At 40.3% G+C, this 22,471-nt stretch overlaps 1 long non-coding RNA gene across 1 annotated transcript in view; it reads left to right on the top strand.

The window, feature by feature from the left end:
* LOC139760199 (uncharacterized) overlaps nucleotides 1–22,471 on the top strand; it is a 52,723-nt gene that overhangs the window by 16,108 nt on the left and 14,144 nt on the right. The window contains exon 2 of the long non-coding RNA XR_011715273.1: nucleotides 6,974–7,064. This is a non-coding gene — a long non-coding RNA (uncharacterized lncRNA). The remainder of the gene's footprint in view (nucleotides 1–6,973; nucleotides 7,065–22,471) is intronic.

Below are 22,471 nucleotides of genomic sequence, written 5' to 3'. Positions count from 1 at the left end.
TGACTGAGTTTGGTAAAGTGTGTGAAAGAAGAAAGTTAAGAGTAAATGTGAATAAGAGCAAGGTTATTAGGTACAGTAGGGTTGAGGGTCAATTCAAATGGGAGGTGAGTTTGAATGGAGAAAAACTGGAGGAAGTGAAGTGTTTTAGATATCAGGGAGTGGATCTGTCAGCGGATGGAACCATGGAAGCGGAAGTGGATCATAGGGTGGGGGAGGGGGCGAAAATTCTGGGAGCCTTGAAGAATGTGTGGAAGTCGAGAACATTATCCCGGAAAGCAAAAATGGGTATGTTTGAAGGAATAGTGGTTCCAACAATATTGTATGTTTGCGAGGTGTGGACTATGGATAGAGTTGTGCGCAGGAGGATGGATGTGATGGAAATGAGATGTTTGAGGACAATGTGTGGTGTGAGGTGGTTTGATCGAGTAAGTAACGTAAGGGTAAGAGAGATGTGTGGAAATAAAAAGAGCGTGGTTGAGAGAGCAGAAGAGGGTGTTTTGAAATGGTTTGGTCACATGGAGAGAATGAGTGAGGAAAGATTGACCAAGAGGATATATGTGTCGGAGGTGGAGGGAACGAGGAGAAGAGGGAGACCAAATTGGAGGTGGAAAGATGGAGTGAAAAAGATTTTCTGTGATCGGGGCCTGAACATGCAGGAGGGTGAAAGGAGGGCAAAGAATAGAGTGAATTGGAGCGATGTGGTATACCGGGGTTGACGTGCTGTCAGTGGATTGAATCAAGGCATGTGTATGGGGGTGGGTTGGGCCATTTCTTTCGTCTGTTTCCTTGCGCTACCTCGCAAACGCAGGAGACAGCGACAAAGCAAAAAAAAAAAAAAATATATATATATATATATATATATATATATATATATATATATATATATATATATATATATATATATATATATATATATTGACTGGTTGGTAAGGCTATTTAATGCATGTATGACTCATGGTGAGGTGCCTGAGGATTGGCGGAATGCTTGCATAGTGCCATTGTACAATGGGAAAGGGGATAAGAGTGAGTGCTCAAATTACAGAGGTAGAAGTTGTTGACTATTCCTGGTAAATTATATGGGAGGGTATTGATTGAGAGGGTGAAGGCATGTACAGAGCATCAGATTGGGGAAGAGCAGTGTGGTTTCAGAAGTGGTAGAGGATGTGTGGATCAGGTGTTTGCTTTGAAGAATGTATGTGAGAAATACTTAGAAAAGCAAATGGATTTGTATGTAGCATTTATGGATCTGGAGAAGGCATATGATAGAGTTGATAGAGATGCTCTGTGGAAGGTATTAAGAATATATGGTGTGGGAGGCAAGTTGTTAGAAGCAGTGAAAAGTTTTTATCGAGGATGTAAGGCATGTGTACGTGTAGGAAGAGATGAAAGTGATTGGTTCTCAGTGAATGTAGGTTTGCGGCAGGGGTGTGTGATGTCTCCATGGTTGTTTAATTTGTTTATGGATGGGGTTGTTAGGGAGGTGAATGCAAGAGTTTTGGAAAGAGGGGCAAGTATGAAGTCTGTTGGGGATGAGAGAGCTTGGGAAGTGAGTCAGTTGTTGTTCGCTGATGATACAGCGCTGGTGGCTGATTCATGTGAGAAACTGCAGAAGCTGGTGACTGAGTTTGGTAAAGTGTGTGAAAGAAGAAAGTTAAGAGTAAATGTGAATACGAGCAAGGTAATTAGGTACAGTAGGGTTGAGGGTCAAGTCAATTGGTAGGTAAGTTTAAATGGAGAAAAACTGGAGGAAGTGAAGTGTTTTAGATATCTGGGAGTGGATCTGGCAGCGGGTGGAACCATGGAAGCGGAAGTGGATCATAGGGTGGGGGAGGGGGTGAAAATCCTGGGAGCCTTGAAGCATGTGTGGAAGTCGAGAAGATTATCTCGGAAAGCAAAAATGGGTATGTTTGAAGGAATAGTGGTTCCAACAATGTTGTATGGTTGCGAGGCGTGGGCTATGGATAGAGTTGTGCGCAGGAGGATGGATGTGCTGGAAATGAGATGTTTGAGGATAATGTGTGGTGTGAGGTGGTTTGATCGAGTAAGTAACGTAAGGGTAAGAGAGATGTGTGGAAATAAAAAGAGCGTGGTTGAGATAGCAGAAGAGGGTGTTTTGAAATGGTTTGGGCACATGGAGAGAATGATTGAGGAAAGATTGACCAAGAGGATATATGTGTCGGAAGTGGAGGGAACGAGGAGAAGTGGTAGACCAAATTGGAGGTTGAAAGATGGAGTGAAAAAGATTTTGTGTGATCGGGGCCTGAACATGCAGGAGGGTGAAAGGAAGGCAAGGAATAGAGTGATTTGGAGCGATGTGGTATACCACATTTGCTTTTCGCTGTCTCCCGCGTTTGCGAGGTAGCGCAAGGAAACAGACGAAAGAAATGGCCCAACCCATCCCCATACACATGTATATACATACGTCCACACACGCAAATATACATACCTACACAGCTTTCCATGGTTTACCCTAGACGCTTCACATGCCCTGATTCAATCCACTGACAGCACGTCAACCCCGGTATACCACATCGATCCAATTCACTCTATTCCTTGCCCTCCTTTCACCCTCCTGCATGTTCAGGCCCCGATCACACAAAATCTTTTTCACTCCATCTTTCCACCTCCAATTTGGTCTCCTTCTTCTCCTCGTTCCCTCCACCTCCGACACATATATCCTCTTGGTCAATCTTTCCTCACTCATTCTCTCCATGTGCCCAAACCACTTTAAAACACCCTCTTCTGCTCTCTCAACCACGCTCTTTTTATTTCCACACATCTCTCTTACCCTTACGTTACTCACTCGATCAAACCACCTCACACCACACATTGTCCTCAAACATCTCATTTCCAGCACATCCATCCTCCTGCGCACAACTCTATCCATAGCCCACGCCTCGCAACCATACAACATTTTTCAGAAAAGAAGAGTGAATGTTGTGGTGAAGAGGGTGGTGAGAGTAAGTGAGCTTGGGAAGGAGACCTGTGTGAGGAAGTACCAGGAGAGACTGAGTACAGAATGGAAAAAGGTGAGAACAATTGAAGTAAGGGGAGTGGGGGAGGAATGGGATGTATTTAGGGAATCAGTGATGGATTGCGCCAAAGATATATATATATATATATATATATATATATATATATATATATATATATATATATATATATATATATATATATATATATATATATATATATATTCATTTTATTTTGTTTTGTCGATTTCTCCTGCGTTAGCAAGGCAGCACAAGGAAACAGACGAAAGAATGGCCCAACCCACCCACATACACATGTATATACATACACTTCCACACACGCCAATATACATACCTATACATCTCAACGTACACATATACACACACAGACATATACATATATACACATGTATATAATTCATACTGTCTGCCCCTATTTCTTCCCATCACCACCTCGCCACACATGGAATAACATCCCCCCTCCCCCTCGTGTGTGCGAGGTAGAGCTAGGAAAAGACAACAAAGGCCACATTCGTTCACACTCAGTCTCAAGCTGTCATGTAATAATGCAGCGAAACCACAGCTCCCTTTCCACATCCAGGCCCCACAGAACTTTCCATGGTTTACCCCAGACGCTTCACATGCCTTGGTTCAATCCATTGACAGCACGTCCAGCCCGGTATACCACATCGTTCCAATTCACTCTATTCCTTGCACGCATTTCACCCTCCTGCATTTTTAGGCCCCGATCACTCAAAATCTTTTTCACTCCATCTTTCCACCTCCAATTTGGTCTCCCACTTCTCCTAGTTCCCTCCATCTCTGACACATATATCCTCTTGGTCAATCTTTCCCCACTCATTCTCTCCATGTGACCAAACCATTTCAAAACACCCTCTTCTGCTCTCTCAACCACACTCTTTTTATGTCCTCAAACATCACATTTCAAGCACATCCACCCTCCTTCGCACAACTCTATCCATAGCCCACGCCTCGCAACCATACAATATTGTTGGAACCACAATTCCTTCAAACATAACCATTTTCGCTTTCCGAGATAATGTTCTCGACTTCCAAACATTCTTCAAGGCTCTCAGAATTTCCCCCCCCTCCCCCATCCTATGATTCACTTCCGCTTCCATGGTTCCATCCGCTGCCAAATCCACTCCCAGATATCTAAAACACTTCACTTCCTCCAGTTTTTCTCCATTCAAACTTACCTCCCAATTGACTTGACCCGCAACCCTATTGTACCTAATAACCTTGCTCTTATTCACATTTACTCTTAACTTTCTTCTTTCACAGACTTTACCAAACTCAGTCACCAGCAACTGCACTTTCTAACATGAATCAGCCACCAGCGCTGTATCATCAGTGAACAACAACTGACCCACTTCCTAAGCTCTCTCATCCACAACAGACTGCAAACTTGCACTTCTCTAAATAACTCTTGCATTCACCTCCCTAACAACCCCATCCATAAACAAATTAAACAACCATGGAGACATCACACGCCCCTGCCGTAAACCTACATTCACTGAGAACCAATCACTTTCCTCTCTTCCTACACGTACACATGCCTTACATCCTCGATAAAAACTTTTCACTGCTTCTAACAACTTGCCTCCCACACCATATATTCTTAATACCTTCCACAGAGCATCTCTATCAACTCTATCATATGCCTTCTCCAGATCCATAAATGCTACATACAAATCCATTTGCTTTTCTAAGTATTTCTCACATACATTCTTCAAAGCAAACACCTGATCCACACATCCTCTACCACTTCTGAAACCACACTGCTCTTCCCCAATCTGATGCTCTGTACATGCCTTCACCCTCTCAATCAATATCCTCCCATATAATTTACCAGGAATACTCAACAAACTTATACCTCTGTAATTTGAGCACTCACTCTTATCCCCTTTGCCTTTGTACAATGGCACTATGCACGCATTCCGCCAATCCTCAGGCACCTCACCATGAGTCATACATACATTAAATAACCTTACCCACCAGTCAACAATACAGTCACCCCCTTTTTTAATAAATTCCACTGCAATACCATCCAAACCTGCTGCCTTGCCGGCTTTCATCTTCCGCAAAGCTTTTACTACCTCTTCTCTGTTTACCAAATCATTTTCCCTAACCCTCTCACTTTGCACACCACCTCGACCAAAACACCCTATATCTGCCATTCTATCATCAAACACATTCAACAAACCTTCAAAATACTTCAATATATATATATATATATATATATATATATATATATATATATATATATATATATATATATATATATATATATATATATATATATATATATATATATATATATATATATATATATCTTTTTTTTTCTTTCTTTCAAACTATTCGCCATTTCCCGCATCTGCGAGGTAGCGTTAAGAACAGAGGACTGGGCCTTTACCTGACCCAATTCTCTGTTCCTTGTTTTGGAAAATTAAAAAAAAAAACGAGAGGGGAGGATTTCCAGCCCCCCGCTCCCTCCCCTTTTAGTCGCCTTCTACGACACGCAGGGAATACGTGGGAAGTATTCTTTCTCCCCTATCCCCAGGGAATATATAGGGGATTAAGAATACTTCCCACGTATTCCCTGCGTGTCGTAGAAGGCGACTAAAAGGGGAGGGAGCGGGGGGCTGGAAATCCTCCCCTCTCTTTTTTTTTTTAATTTTCCAAAAGAAGGAACAGAGGGGGCCAGGTGAGGATATTCCGAAAAAGGCCCAGTCCTTTGTTCTTAGCGCTACCTCGCTAACGCGGGAAATGGTGAATAGTTTGAAAAAAAAAATATATATATATATATATATATATATATATATATATATATATATATATATATATATATATATACATATATATATATATATATATATATATATATATATATATATATATTCCTATGAGTCCACGGGGAAAATGAAACACGAAAAGTTCCCAAGTGCACTTGCGTGTAATAATCACATCATTAGGGGAGACACAAGTGGACAATCACATGTTTACCAAATGTCGTGCTAGTTTCAGCTCTTCGATGTATATCAACTGACTGTTATATTTCAATAATCCCTTTTCTCAAGAAATTCAACTGGGATACCATGCATTCCAGTCACCTTAACATTTTTCTTCTCTTGCAAGTGTTTCTGTAACTCTTCTCTTGTTTACAAACGAAGGTAGATGACGATTCGTATAACTCCTGAACCCTTCCATACTGCATCTAGTTTCAAACGTCAAATATATTCAAGAGTTCTTTACTGTACTCACTCCATCACAACTCATCACTTTCTCTTATCACTTCTCCATTTACTCCCTTCAATTATTTTCCAATTTGGACTCTTGTTTTTGTCGCACTACAAACCATCTTCCATTACATTCTTATTTTCCTTTACTTTTCAGATCATGCCAACTCTCATTTGCCCTCATTTTCAGTGTCTGCACCTCACTTCTGATCTTCTCTGTTTTTTCCTGTACATCTCCCTGCCATTTATGTTACGACCTAAGTACTGTCTATGCTCCCGTTGTTTCTGTTTGATTAGCCACTTTACTTTGTCATCCCACCACCCTCAGACCTTTCTCATCTTCCCACCTCCCATCTTGTACATACCAACACTCCTCTCACACATACCGGCTTTAATTTGTTGACTACATCCCACTCTTCACCTACTGCCCGAACTTCGTTTTCTCTCACTGTTTACACTCTACACTCAATCTCTTCTGTTTTTTCTTCACACATGTCTCTCTGTCAAGCTTGCATACCATCCTTCTATCACTCGTATCTTTTTCTTTTGTTTGAATACTTGCACATCTTTACCCTTACCACCTGCTCATGAATACATTCTTCCGTAGGATTTTTTTCATGAAATGTATTTCATTGGATATTTATGAATCTGAATGTCTCATCATTTCCCCAGTGTTTCTACTTTGTCATGTTTTTATTAAGATTTGTACAACTCTCTTATCTCCACTGATTCTTTAAATAGGATTCCCAAACAAAAGTTAGAGAGTCTCTGCAGGTGGTGGCTGAGTGGGAAACTGCCGTTGCACAATGTGCGAAATGTGTGTTTCGATCAGGTTTGTTGATATTATTTTTCGTAAAGAAGTTTTTTAGAGTAAGAAATAATAATCTGGTGTGACTACCTAATGGAATCTATTTCCTGTTTTTTATTCAAAATCTCTACACTGAACGCTTTCTACAATGAGAAAGATTGCTCTAAGATGCTTCCTTGCATAAAAACTCTTTATTTTGATATAATTCATATCTTATTTGCTTAAGTTTTTATATTGCACATTACAAATCCAGTATCACTTGCTCTCAGAATTTTGTAAGTAAAAGCTTGATAGATTGGTTTACAGAGATTGCATGTGATGTCATCTATTTATATCACCACTGGCTCGCTATTCACATTCCACATAAAAGGAAGCGACACCAAGTAACAGCTTATGGCACTGGTGTTGAGGAGTAAAGTTACACAAAAAGAGGAAGACACAAGTATGAGGAACCATCCAAATTCATAAAATTAACTAGTTATATGCCAGAAAGCTTGGTCTTTGGATGATTTTTTTCTATCATACCGTTTGATGATTCTCACGATGGCAAGGTAGCGCCGCAATAGATAAAAGCTTCATTTCCTCACATCCATTTTAAAGCTGTCTTGTGTAATGCACCAAAACCACAAACTTCCGTGTACGACTAGGCCTTACAGGCCTTTCAATGGTTTCTTCCAGCTGCTTCGTATGTTCTGGTTCAGTCCATCGACAGCATGTCGCCTCTAGCATATCAAATCACTCTAAATATACTTTATTCCATGCACGCCTTTCACTCTCCTGCATGTTCAATCCCTAAGCACTCAAAATCTTTTTCACTCCATCTTTCCATTTCCAATGTGGTCTCGTTATTGTTCTCGTTCCCTCCACCTCTGACACATATATCTTTCTAAATCCCTACCCACTCTTTCTCTTCATATGTCCAAACCATTTATGCAAACCTTCTCAGTTTTCTTAGCTCCATTCTTCTTATTACCACACCCTCTCTTATCCCGTTATTGCTTAATCAAACGACTTCAAATTGCATGTAATCTTCAAACATTTCATTTTCAACAAATCCACCCCTCCTTCACACATCCTTATCTATAGCCCATGCTTCGTTGTGACTACTATACCATCAAACATACCCATTTTCACCTTCCCAGATAACAACTTCTCTTTCCACACAGTTCTCAATGCTCCCAGAACCTTTGCCCCTCCCCCTACCTGTAACACTTCCGCTTCCATTATTCCATTTGCTGCCGTGTCTAATTCGAGGTACCCAAAACACTTCACTTCTCCCATAATTTCTCCATTCAGACTCAAATCCCAGGTAACTTGTATCTCTGTTATATAACCTCATAACCTTGATTTTGTTCACATATATTCTCGACTTCCTACCTTCACACACTTTTCTCAAACTCAGTCACCAAGTCTGCAGTTTCTCTCGAATCTGCCACCAGCGCTGTGACATCAGCAAACGACAACTGACTCCTTTCCCACGCCATCTCACCCTATACAGACTGCATACTTGCCTCTCTCTAAGACCCTTGCATTTACCTCTCTCACAACCCCATTCACGAGCAAATTAAACTGCCATGTTGACCTTACACACCCTTCCACAGATCAACTTTCACCTGAAACCACCTACTCTTTCTTCTCTTTACCTACTGAGACACATGCATTACACCCTTGATAAAAGTTTCTCACTACTTCTAGTAGATTTTCCTCTACACCAAATACTCAGAATTCTTCCACAAGTCATCTTTATCAACCATATCATATACTTTCTTCAGATCCATGGATGCCAAATACAAATCCTTCCGTTTCTCTGAATACTTTTCGCACATTCTTTACAGCAAACATCATATCCACAAATTTGCTACCATTCTTCTACTACCATTCTTTTTATAATGTACATGAATTACCTAGCATTGGACCAAACAACAAAAATGCACATTTGTTGAGTACAGGTAACTCTAGATAATGGTAATTCATACACTAGAATGTTGCAATAACATAGTGTGAACTTACCAGAAGGATGAAATAAGATAGACTGGAAATTTGAATATTTAAAAACCTCCTCATTTCATGTCTCATTGCTAGGTTCATGTTCTTGTATGATTAATGATTGTTTTGTTGCGCTGATGTCGGACCCATTTAGCTGTAGGATAGTAGTAATGGAATAGTTAAAGAAACAAAGAAGAAATTAATTTGAAGAGGCGTGTAAGTAGGAGGGAAGGAGAAATGGTGGCAGAAGGATGAAGATAATGAGGGTGGCACTGACTGGTACCCGAGTGACAACATGGAGGTCTTGGTAGACTAAGTTGACAACATGGAGGTCTTGGTATATTTAGTTGACAATATGGAGGTCTTGATAGACTAAGATGACAACATAGAGGTCTTGGTAGACTATGTTGACAACATGGAGGTCTTGGTAAACTAAGTTGACAAATTGGAGGTCTTGGTAGACTATGTTGGCAACATGGAGGTCTTGGTAGACTAACGTGACAAAATGGAGGTCTTGGTAAACTAAGCTGACAAATTGGAGGTCTTGGTAGATTATGTTGGCGACATGGAGGTCTTGGTAGACTAACGTGACAACATGGAGGTCTTGGTAGACTAATTGGACAACATAGAGGTCTTGGTAGACTAAGTTGACAACATGGAAGTCTTAGTAGACTGCGTTAACAAATTGCAGGTGTTCGTAGACTATGTTGACAACATGGAGGTCTTGGTAGACTAAGTTGACAACATAGAGGTCTTGGTATATTAAGTTGACAATAGGAAGGTCTTGTTAGACTAAGCTACCAACATGAGGGTCTTGGTAGACTAAGTTGACAACATGTAGGTTTTGGTAGACTAAGTTGAAAATATGGAGGTCTTGGTAGACTAAGTTGACAACATGGAGGTCTTGGTAGACTAAATTGACAACATGGAGGTCTTGGCAAACTAAGTTAACAACATAGAGGTGTTGGTAGACTAAGTTCACAACATGGAGGTCTTGGTAGACTAAATTGACAATATGGAGGTCTTGGTAGACTAAATTGACAACATAGAGGTCTTAGTAGACTAAGTTGACAAATTGGAGGTCTTGGTAGATTATGTTGCCAACATGGAGGTCTTGGTAGACTAAGCTGACAATATGGAGGTCTTGGTTGACTAAGTTGACAACATGGAGGTTTTGTTACACCATGTTGAAGACATGGAGGTCTTAGTAGACTAAGTTGACAACATGTAGGTCTTAGTAGACAAATTTGACAAATTGAAGGTATTGGTAGACTACGTTAACAAAATAGAGGTCTTGGTAGACTAGGTTGACAACATGGAGGTATTAGTAGACTAAGTTGACAAATTGGAGGTCCTCGTAGACTATGTTGACAATATGGAGGTCCTGGTAGACTAAGTTGACAACATGGAGGTCTTGGTATATTAGGTTGACAATATGGAGGTCTTGGTAGACTAAGTTGACAACATGGAGGTTTTGGTAGATTAAGTTGAAAACATGTAGGTCTTGGCAAACTAAGTTGACAACATAGAGGTCTTGTTAGGCTAAGGCGACAACATGTAGGTCTTGGTAGACTATGTTGACAAATTGGAGGTCTTGGTAGACTAACTTGGCAACAGTAGATCTTGGTAAACTAATTTGAAAAAATTGAGTTCTTAGTAGATTAAATTGACAACATGGAGGTCTTGGTGGACTAAGTTGACAATTTGCAGTTTTTCATAGACTAAGTTGACATGGAGGTCTTGGTAGAGTAAGTTGAAAACATGGAGGGCTTGGTAGAAAAAGTTGACAATATGGAAGTCTTGGTAGCCTAAGCTGAGAATTTGGAGTTCTTGGTAGACTAAGTTGGCAACATGGAGGTCTTGGTAGACTAAGTTGGCAACATGGAGGTCTTGGTAGACTAAATTGACAACATGGAGGTCTTGGTAGACTACGTTGATAGCATGGAAGTGTTGGTAGACTAAGTTGACAAATTAGAGGTCTTAGTAGACTAAGTTGACAACATGTAGGTCTTGGTAGACTAAGGTGACAATATGGAGGTCTTGGAAGACTAACTTGACAACAGGAGGTCTTGGTAAACTAATTTGAAAAAATTGAGTTCTTGGTAGATTAATTTGACAACATGGAAGTCTTGGTAGACTTCGTTGACAGTTTGGAGATTTTCGTAGACTAAGTTGACATGGAGGTCTTCGTAGAGTAAGTTGAAAACATGGAGGGCCTGGTAGAATAAGTTGACAATATGGAGGTCTAGGTAGCCCAAGTTGAGAACTTGGAGTTCTTGGTAGACTAAGCTGGCAACATGGAGGTCTTGGCATACTAAGCTGGCAACATGGAGGTCTTGGTGGACTAAGTTGACAATATGAAGGTCTTGGTAGACTACGTTGACAACATGGAAGTGTTGGTAGACTGAGATGACAAATTGGAGGTCTTGGTAGACTAAGTTGACAACATGGAGGTCTTGGTAGACTAAGTTGAAAACATGGAGGTCTTGGTATATTAAACTGACAATAAGGAGGTCTTGGTAGACAAAGTTGAAAGCATGTAGGTCTTGGTAGACTAAGTTGAAAACATGGAGGTCTTGGTAGACTAAGTTGACAACATGGAGGTCTTGGTAGACTAAGTTGAAAACACGGAGGTCTTGGCAAACTAAGTTGACAACATAGAGGTCTTGTTAGGCTAAGGTGACAACATGTCGGTCTTGGTGGACTATGATGACATCATGGAGGTCTTGGTAAACTAGGTTGACTACATGGAGGTCTTGGTAGACTAGGTTGACAACATAGAGGTCTTGGTAGATTAAGTTGACAATTTGGAGGACTTGGTAGACTAAGTTGACAACATGGAGGTCTTGGTAGATTAAATTGACAACATGGAGGTCTTGGTAGACTACGTTGACAACATAGAGGTCTTAGTAGACTAAGTTGAAAATATGGAGGTCTTGGTAATATAGTTGGCAACATGGATATCTTGATAGAGTAAGTTGACAACATGGAGGTCTTGGTAGATAAAATTGACAACATGGAGGTCTTGGTAGACTAAGTTGACAATATAGAGGTCTTAGTAGACTAAGTTGAAAATATGGAGGTCTTGGTAATATAGTTGGCAACATGGATATCTTGGTAGACTAAGTTGACAACATGGAGGTCTTGGTAGATTATGTTGACAAAATGGAGGTCTTGGTCGACTAAGTTAACAACAAGGAGGTCTTGATAGACTAAGCAGACAACATGGAGGTCTAGGTAGACTATGTTGACAACATGGAGGTTTTATTAGAGTATCTTGAATACATGGAGGTCTTTGTAGACTAAGTTGAACGCATGTAGGTCTTGATAGACTAAGCTGACAAATTTAAGGTCTTGGTCAACTAAGTTGAAAGCATGGAGGTCTTTGTAGACTAAGTTGACATCATAGAGGGCTTGGTAGACTATGTTGACAACATTGAGGTCTGGTAGCCTAAGTTGACAACATGGAATTTTTCGTAGACTAAGTTGACATGGAGGTCTTGGTAGGCTAAGTTGAAAACATGGAGGGCTTGGTAGAATAAGTTACAACATGAAGGTCTTGATAGCCTTAGTTGACAACATGGAGGTCTTGATAGACTAAGTTGACAGTATGGAGGTCTTGTTAGACTACGTTGACAACATGGAAGTGTTGGTAGACTAAGTTGACAAATTAGAGGTCTTGGTAGACTAAGTTGACAACATGGAGGTCTTGATAGACTAAGTTGAAAATATGGAGGGCTTGGTAGACTACGTTGACAACATGGAAGGGTTGGTAGATTAGGTTGAAAACATGGAGGTCTTGGAAGACTAAGTTGACAACAAGGTCTTGGTAAACTATGTTGAATACGTGGAGATCTTGGTAGGGTAAGTTAACAACATGTAGGTCTTGGTAGAGTAAGTTAAATAATTGGAGGTCTTGGTACACTAAGTTGACTATATGGAGGTCTTCGTAAACTAAGTTGACTAATTGGAGGTTTCGGTAGACTAAGTTGATAACATGGAGGTCTTTGTAGACTAAGTTGACAGTATGGAGGTCTTCATAGAATAAGTTGACAAATTGTAGGTCTTAGTAGATTATGTTGACAATATGAAAGTCTTGGTAGACTATGCTGACAACATGGAGGTCTTGGTAGTCTAAGTTGACAAAATGGAGATCTTGGTAAATTACGTTGACAAAATAGAGGTCTTGGTAGACTAAGTTGACAGCATGGAAGTCTTCGTAGACTACGTTGGCGACATGGAGGTCTTGTAGACTAAGTTGACAACATAGGGGCTTGGTAAACAAAATTGAAAAACTAGAGGTCATGGTAGGCTTAGTTGACAAATTGGATGCTTGGGTAGACTAAGTTGATAATATTTAGGTCTTGGTATATTAAATTGAAAATATGGAGTTCTTGGTAGACTAAGGTGACAACATAGAGGCCTTGGTAGACTAAGCTGACAACATGGAGGTCTTAGTAGACTAAGTTGACAAATTGGAGGTGTTTGTAGACTATGTTGACAACATGGAAGCCTTAGTAAGTTAACACCTTGGAGGTCTTGGTATATTAAGTTGACATTATGAAGGTCTTCGTAGACTAAGTTGACAACATGGAGGTCTTGGCAGACTAAAGTGACAATATGGAGTCTAAATTGACAATATGGAGGTCTTGGTAGACTAACTTGACAACAGGAGGTCTTGGTAAACTAATTTGAAAACGTTAAGTTCTTCGTAGACTAAATTAACAACGTGGAGGTCTTGGTAGACTACGTTGATAATTTGGAGGTATTGGTAGACTAAGTTGACAACATGGAGGTCTTGGTAGCCTAAGCTGACAACATGGAGTTTTTCGTAGACTAAGTTGACATGGAGTTCTTGGTAGACTAAGTTGACAATATGGAGGTCTTGGTAGACTACGTTGACAACATGGAAGTGTTGGTAAACTAAGTTGACAAATTGGAGGTCTTGGTAGACTAAGTTGACAACATGGAGGTCTTGGTAGACTAGGTTGAAAACATAGAGGTCTTGGTATATTAAACTGACAATAAGGAGGTCTTGGTAGACTAAGCTGACAATGTGGAGGTCTTGGTAGACTAATTTGAAAACATGTAGGTCTTAGTAGACTAAGTTGAGAACATGGGCGTCTTGGTAGTCTAAGTTGACAACATGGAGGTCTTGGTAGACTAAGTTGAAAACATGGAGGTCTTGGCAAACTAAGTTGACAACATAAAGGTTTTAGTAGGCTAAGGTAACAACATGTAGGTCTTGGTAAACTAAGTTGACAAATTGGAGATCTTGGTAGACTAGGTTGACTACATGGAGGTCTTGGTAGACTGGGTTCACAACATAGAGGTCTTTGTAGACTAAGATGACAATATGGAGGTCTTGGTAGACTAAGCTGACAACATGGAGGTCTTGGTAGATTAAATTGACAACTTGGAGATTTTGGTAGACTAAGTTGAGAACACAGAGATCTTAGTAGACTAAGCTGACAATATGGAGGTCTTGGTAACATAGTTGGCAACATGGATATCTTGGTAGACTAAGTTGAGAACATGGAGGTCTTGGTAGATTATGTTGACAAAATGGAGGTCTTGGTAGACTAAGTTAACAACAAGAGGTCTTGGTAGACTAAGTAGACAACATGGAGGTCTTGGTAGACTATGTTAACAAGTTGAAAGTTTTGTTAGAGTATGCAAAAAACATGGAGGTCTTTGCAGACTAAGTTGAAGGCATGTAGGTTTTGATAGACCAAGTTGATAAATTGGAGGGCTTGGTCGACTAAGTTGAAAGCATGGAGGTCATGGTAGACTAAGTTGACATCATAGAGGGCTTGGTAGACTAAGTTGAAAACATTGAGTTCTTGGTAGCCTAAGTTGACAACATGGAATTTTTTGTTGACTAAGTTGACATGGAGGTCTTGGTAGGCTAAGCTGAAAACATGGATGGCTTGGTAGAATAAGTTGACAACATGGAGGTCTTGATAGCCTTAGTTGACAACATGGAGGTCTTGATAGACTAAGTTGACAATATGGAGGTCTTGTTAGACTACGTTGACAACATGGAAGTGTTGGTAGACTAAGTTGACAACATGGAGGTCATGGCAGACTAAGTTGACAACATGGAGGTCTTTGTGAACTAAGTTGACAACATGAGGATTTGGTAGATTAAGCTGAAAACATGGAAGGGCTTGGTAGAAAAAGTTCATAACATGGAGGTCTTGGTAGACTAAGTTGACAACATGGAGGTCTCGATAGACTAAGTTGAAAATATGGAGGGCTTGGTAGCCTACGTTGACAACATGGAAGTGTTGGCAGACTAAGTTGAAAACAAGGAGGTCTTGGTAGACTGACAACAAGGAGGTCTTCTTAAACTGTGTTGAATACGTGGAGGTTTTGGTAGGGTTAGTTGACAACATGTAGGTCTTGGTAGAGTAAGTTGAATAACTGGAGATCTTGGTAGACTAAGTTGACACCTTGGAGGTCTTGGTAGACTAAGTTTACAAACTGGAGGCTTCGGTAGACTAAGTTGATAATATGGCGGTCTTTGTAGACTAAGTTGACAATATGGAGGTCTTCATAGAATAAATTGACAAATTGGAGGTCTTAGTAGACGATATGGTCTTGGTAGAGTATGTTGACAACATGGAGGTTTTGGTAGTCTAAGTTGACAACATGGAGATCTTGGTAGATTACGTTGACAACATAGAGGTCTTGGTAGACAAAGTTGACAGCATGGAAGTCTTCGTAGACTACGTTGGCAACATGGAGGTCTTGGTAGACTAAGTTGACAACATAAGGTCTTGGCAGACAGTTGGAAACTGAAGGTCATGGTAGGCTTAGTTGACAAATTGGATGCATGGTTAGACTAAGTTGATAATATGTAGGTCTTGGTATATCAAATTGAAAATATGGAGTTCTTGGTAGACTAAGGTGACAACATAGAGGCCTTGGTAGACTAAGCTGACAACATGGAGGTCTTAGTAGACTAAGTTGACAAATTGGAGGTGTTCGTAGTATATGTTGACAACATGGAAGTCTTGGTAGACTAAGGTGACACCTTGGAGGTCTTGGTATATTAAGATGACAATATGGAGGTCTTCGTAGACTACGTTGACAACATGGAAGTGTTGGTAGACTAAGTTGACAAATTGGAGGTCTTGTTGACTAGGTTGACTAAATGAAGGTCTTGGTAAACTAAGTTGACAACATAGAGGTCTTGGTAGACTAAGTTGACAATATGGAGGTCTTGGCAGACTAAGTTGACAACATGTTGGTCTTGGAAGATTAAATTGACAACATGGAGGTCTTGGTAGACTACCTTGACAACATAGAGGTCTTAGTAGACTAAGTTGACAATATGGAGGTCTTGGTGATATAGTTGGCAACATGGCTATCTTGGTAGACTAAGTTGACAACATGGAGGTCTTGGTAGACTATGTTAACAAAATGGAGGTCTTGGTAGACTAAGTTAACAATAAGGAGGTCTTGGTAGACTAAGTAGACGACATGGAGGTCTTGGTAGACTATGGTGACAACTTGGAGGTTTCGTTAGAGTATCCTGAATACATGGAGGTCTTTGTAGACTAAGTTGAACGCATGTAGGTCTTGATAGACTAAGTGACAAATTGGAGGTCTTGGTCGACTAAGTTGAAAGCATAGAGGTCTTGGTAGACTATGTTGACAACATGGAGGTTTTGTTAGAGTATCTTGAATACATGGAGGTCTTTGTAGACTAAGTTGAACGCATGTAGGTCTTGATAGACTAAGTGACAAATTGGAGGTCTTGGTCGACTAAGTTGAAAGCATGGAGGTCTTGGTAGACTAAGGTGACATCATAGAGGGCTTGGTAGACTAAGTTGACAACATTGAGGTCTTGTTAGCCTAAGTTGTCAACATGGAATTTTTCGTAGTCTAAGTTGACATGGAGGTCTTGGTAGACTAAGTTGAAAACATAGAGGGCTTGGTTGAATAAGTTGACAATATGGAGGTCCTGGTAGCCTTAGTTGACAACATGGAAGTCTTGATAGACTAAGTTGACAATATGGAGGTCTTGGTAGACTACGTTGACAACATGGAAGTGTTGGTAGACTAAGTTGACAACATGGAGGTTTTGGTAGACTAAGCTGACAAATTGGAGGTCTTGGTAGACTACGTTGACACCTTGGAGGTCTTGGTAAGCTAAGTTGACAACATAAAGACTTGGTAGACTAAGTTGAAAACATGGAGGGCTTGGCAGAATAAGTTCATAACATGGAGGTCTTGGTAGACTAAGTTGACAACATGGAGGCTTTGATAGTATAAGTTGAAAGTATGGAGGGCTTGGTAGACTATGTTGACAACATCGAAGGGTTGGTAGACTAAGTTGAAAACAAGGAGGTCTTGGTAGACAAAGTTGACAACTTGGAGGTCTTGGTAAACTATGTTGAAAACGTGGAGGTCTTGGTAGGGTAGATTGACAACATGTAGGTCTTGGTAGAGTAAGTTGAATAACTGGAGGTCTTGGTAGACTAGGTTGACTACATGGAGGTCTTGGTAAACTAAGTTGACTAATTGGAGGTTTCGGTAGACTAAGTTGTTGACATGAAGGTCTTCATAGACTAAGTTGACGATATGGAGGTCTTCATAGAATAAGTTGTCAAATTGGAGGTCTTGGTGGATTAAGTTGACAATATGAAGGTCTTGGTAGACTATGTTGTCAATATGGAGGTCTTGGTAGACTATGTTGACAATATGGATGTCTTGGTAGTCAAAGTTGACAACATGAAGATCTTGGTTAGATTACGTTGACAACATAGAGGTCTTGGTAGAATAAGTTGAGAACATGGAAGTCTTCGTAGAGTACGTTGGCAACATGGAGGTCTTGGTAGACTAAGTTGACAACATAAGGTCTTGCTAGACAAATTTGTAAAATTGGAGGTCATGGTAGGCTAAGTTGACAAATTGGATGTTTGGGTAGACTAATTTGAGAATATGTAGGTCTTGGTATATCAAATTGAAAATATGGAGTTCTTGGTAGACTAAGGTGACAACATAGAGGACTTGGTGGACTAAGGTGACAACAATGAGGTCTTAGTAGACTAAGTTGACAAATTGGAGGTGTTCGTAGACTATGTTGACAACATGGAGGTCTTGGTAGACTAAGTTGACAACATGGAGATCTTGGTATATTAAGCTGACAATATGGAGGCCTTGGTAGACTAAGGTGACAACATTAAGGTCTTAGTAGACTAAGTTGACAACAAGGAGGTCTTGGTAAACTATGCTGAATACATGAGGTCTTGGTATAGTAAGTTGATAACATGTAGGTTTTCGTAGACTAAGTTGACAAATTGGCGGTCTTGGTAGACTAAGTTGACAACATGGAGATCTTGGTATATTAAGTTGACAAATTGGCGGTCTTGGTAGACTAAGTTGACAACATGGAGATATTGGTATATTAAGTTGACAAATTGGCGGTCTTGGTAGACTAAGTTGACAACATGGAGGTCTTGGTAGAGTAAGTTGACAACAGGGAGGTCTTGGTAAACTATGTTGAATACAAGAGGTCTTGGTAGACTAAGTTGACAATATGTAGGTTTCCGTAGACTAAGTTGACATATTGGAGGTCTTGGTAGACTAATTTGAAAACATGGAGGTCTTGGTAGACTACGTTGACAACATATAGGTCTTGGTAGACTATGTTGACAATATGGAGGTCTTGGTAGACTAAGTTGACAACATGGAGGTGTTTGTAGACTAGGTTGGAAACATGGAGGTCTTGGTAGACTAGGTTAACAACATAGAGTTCTTGGTAGACTAAGTTGACAATATGGAGGTCTTGATAATATAATTGACAACATGGATATTTTGGTAGACGAATTTGACAACATGGAGGTCTTGGTAGACTAAGTTGACAACATGGAGGTCCTAATATACTTAGTTGACAACATGGAGGTGTTCGTAGACTAGGTTGGAAACATGGAGGTTTTGGTAGACTAAGTTGACAACATGGAGGTCTTGATATACTAAGTTCACAATATGGAGGTCTTGGGAGACTATGCTGACAACATGGAGGTCTTAGTAGACTTCTTTGACAACATAGAGGTCTTGGTAGACTAAGTTGACAATAAGGAGGTCTTAGTAGACTAGGTTAACAACATGGAGGTCTCGGTAGATTACGTTGACAGCAGGGAGGTCTTGGTAGACTACGCTGACAAATAAAGGTCTTTTTAGAGTAAGATGACAACATGGGGGTCTTGGTAAAATAGGTTGACAACATGGAGGTCTTGGTAGACTATGTTGACAACATGGAGGTCTTGGTAGACTAAGTTGGCAACTTAGAAGTCTTGATAGACTATGTTGACAACATGGAGGTCTTGGTAGACTAAGTTGACAATATGGAGGTCTTGGTAGATTCAGTTGACAACTTGGAGGTCTTGGTAGACAAAGTTGACAGCATGGTGGTCTTGGTAGTCTACGTTGACAACATGGAGGAGCTGGTAGACTAAGTTGACAACATGGAGGTCTTGGTAGAGTAAGTTGACAACATGAGGTCTCGGTAGTTTCAATTGACAACACAGATGTCTTGTTAGACTAAGTTGACAATATGGAGATCTTGGTAAACTAAGTTAACTACATGGAGGTCTTGGTTGACTAAGTTGACAACATGGAGGTCTTCGTAGACTAAGTTGAGAACATAGAGGCTATGGTAGACTAAGTTGACAATATGGAGGTCTTGGTATATCAAATTGACAATATGGAGGTCTTGGTAGACAAAATTGGCAACATAGAGGTCTTGGTAGTCTACGTTGACAAAATGGAGGTATTGGCAGACTACGTTGCCAACATGGAGGCCTTGGTAGACTAGGCTGGCAACATGGAGGTCTTGGTAGACTAAGTCGACAACATGGAGGTCTTGATAGACCAAGTTGAGAACGTGGAGGTCTTGGTAGATTAAGCTGAGAACATGGAGGTCTTGGTAGTCTAAGTTGATGGCATGGAGGTGTTGGTAGACTAAGTTGACAACATGGAGGTCTTGGTAGACTAAGTTGTCAACATGAGGTGTTGGGAGATTAAGTTGACAACATGGAGGTCTTGGTAGACTAAGTTGACAACATGGAGATCTTGGTAGACTAAATTGACAACATGGAGGTCTTGGTATACAAAGTTGACAATATGGAGGTATTTGTAGACTAAGTTGACAAGATTGATGTCTTAGTAAACTAAGTTGACACCATGGCGGTCTTGGTAGATTACGTTGACAACATGGAAGTCTTGGTAGACTAAGCTGAAAACATTGAGGTCTTGGTAAACTAAGATGACAGAGTAGAGGTCTTGTTATTCTAAGGTGACAAAATGGAGGTTTTGTTAGACTAAGTTGACAATATGGAGGTCTTGGTAGACAAAGTTTACAATATGGATGTCTTGATAGCCTAAGTTGACTACATGGATTTCTTGGGAGACTAATATGAAAACATGGAGGTCTTGGTACACTAAGTTGTAAACATGGAGGGCTTAGTAGACTAAGTTGACAACATGGAGGTCTTGGTAGCATAAGGTGACAACATCGAGTTCTTGGTAGACTAAATTGACAGTATGGTGGTCTTGTTAGACCAAGCTGACAACATGGAGGTCTTTGTAGATTAAGGTGATAAATTGGAGGTCTTGGTAGATTATGCTAACAACATAGAGGTCTTGGTAGACTAAGTTGATAACAAGGAGATCTCGGTAGACTAAGTTGACAGCATGGAGGTCTTGGTAGACTAAGTTGACAACATGTTGGTCTTGGTAGACTAAGTTGACAACATGTTGGTCTTGGTAGACTAAGTTGACAAATTGGATATCTTCGAAGACTAAGTTGACAAAATAAAGGTCTTCGTACGTTAAGTTGAAAACATAGTGGTCATAGTAGAATAAGTTCACAAACTGGACGTCTTCGTATTCTATGTTGACAACAAGGAGGTCTTCGTAGACTAAGTTGACAAGAGGGAGGTTGTGGTATATTAGGTTGACAATATGGAGGTCTTGGTAGACTAGGTTGACAACATGGTAGTCTTGGTAGCCTAAGTTGACAACATGGAAGTCTTGGTAGACTAAGTTGACAATATGGTGGTCTTGGTAGACTATGTTGACAACATGGAGGTCTTCGTAGACTAAATTGACAACATGGAGGTCTTGATAAACTAAGTTGATAAGAAGTAAGTCTTGGTACCCTAAGTTGACAAATTGGAGGTCTTGGTAGACTACGCTTAGAACATAAAGGTCTTACTAGACTAAGTTGACAACATGGAAGTCTTAGTAGACAAAGTCTACAAATTGGAGGTCTTCGTAGACTATGTTGACAACCTGGAGGTCTTGGGAGACTAAGTTGACAACATGGAGGTCTTGGTAAACTAAGTTGACAATATGGACGTTTTGGTAGATTGGATGTCTTGGTAGATTAGGTTGACAAAATGGAGGTGTTATTAGACTAAGTTGGCAACATGGAAGTCTCGATTGACTATATTGACAATATCGAGGTCTTGGTAGACTATGGTGACAAATTGGAGGTCTTTGTAGACTAAGTTGACAACATGCAAGGTTTGGTAGATTAAGTTGCCGACTTGGAGATCTTAGGAGACTAGGTTCACAACCTGCGCGTAATGGTAGACTAAGTTGAGAACATGGAGGTCTTAGTAGAATAAGATGACAACATGGAGGTCTTGGTAGACTACGTTAACAACAAGGAAGTCTTGGTATACTAAGTTGACAACATGGAAGTCTAGGTAGATTATATGGACAACATGGAGGTCTTGGTAGACTAAGTTGACAAATTGGATGTCTTGGTAGACTAAGTTGTCAACTTGGTGGTCTTGGTAGACTAATTTGTCAAATTGGATGTCTTGCTAAACTAAGTTGACAACATATAGGTCTCTGTAGACTAAGTTGACAACATGAAGGTCTTGGTAGACTAGGTTGACAAAATGGAGGTGTTCTTAGACTATTTTGGCAACATGGAAGTCTCGGTAGACTATATTGACAACATGGAGGTTTTGGTAGACTTAGTTGACAATTGGAGGTCTTGGTAGAATAAGTTGACAACATGCCAGTCTTGGTAGAATAAGTTGCCTACTTGGAGGTCTTGGGAGACTAGGTTGACAACCTGCAGGTCTTGGTTGACTAAATTGACAAATTGGAGGTCTTTCTTGGTAGACCAAGTTGATAACATGGAAGGTCTTGGCAGACTAAGTTGACAACATGGAGGTCTTTGTAGACTGCATTAAGAGCATGGAGGTGTTGGTAGACTAAGTTAACAATATAGAAGTTTTGGTAGACTAATTTGACAACATGGAGATCTTGGTAGAGTAAGTTGACAACATGGAGGTCTTGGTAGGCAAAGTTGTCAACATGGAGGTCTTGGCAGACTAAGATGACAATATGGAGGTCTTGGTATACTAAGTTGACAACATGATGGTCATGGTAGACTACGTTGACAATATGGAGGT

This window comes from Panulirus ornatus, chromosome 35 (genome assembly GCF_036320965.1).
Source record: "Panulirus ornatus isolate Po-2019 chromosome 35, ASM3632096v1, whole genome shotgun sequence".
Classification (NCBI taxonomy): Eukaryota; Metazoa; Arthropoda; class Malacostraca; order Decapoda; family Palinuridae; genus Panulirus; species Panulirus ornatus.
Note: the sequence above shows the minus strand (reverse complement) of the source record. Positions and strands in the feature narration are given on the sequence as shown.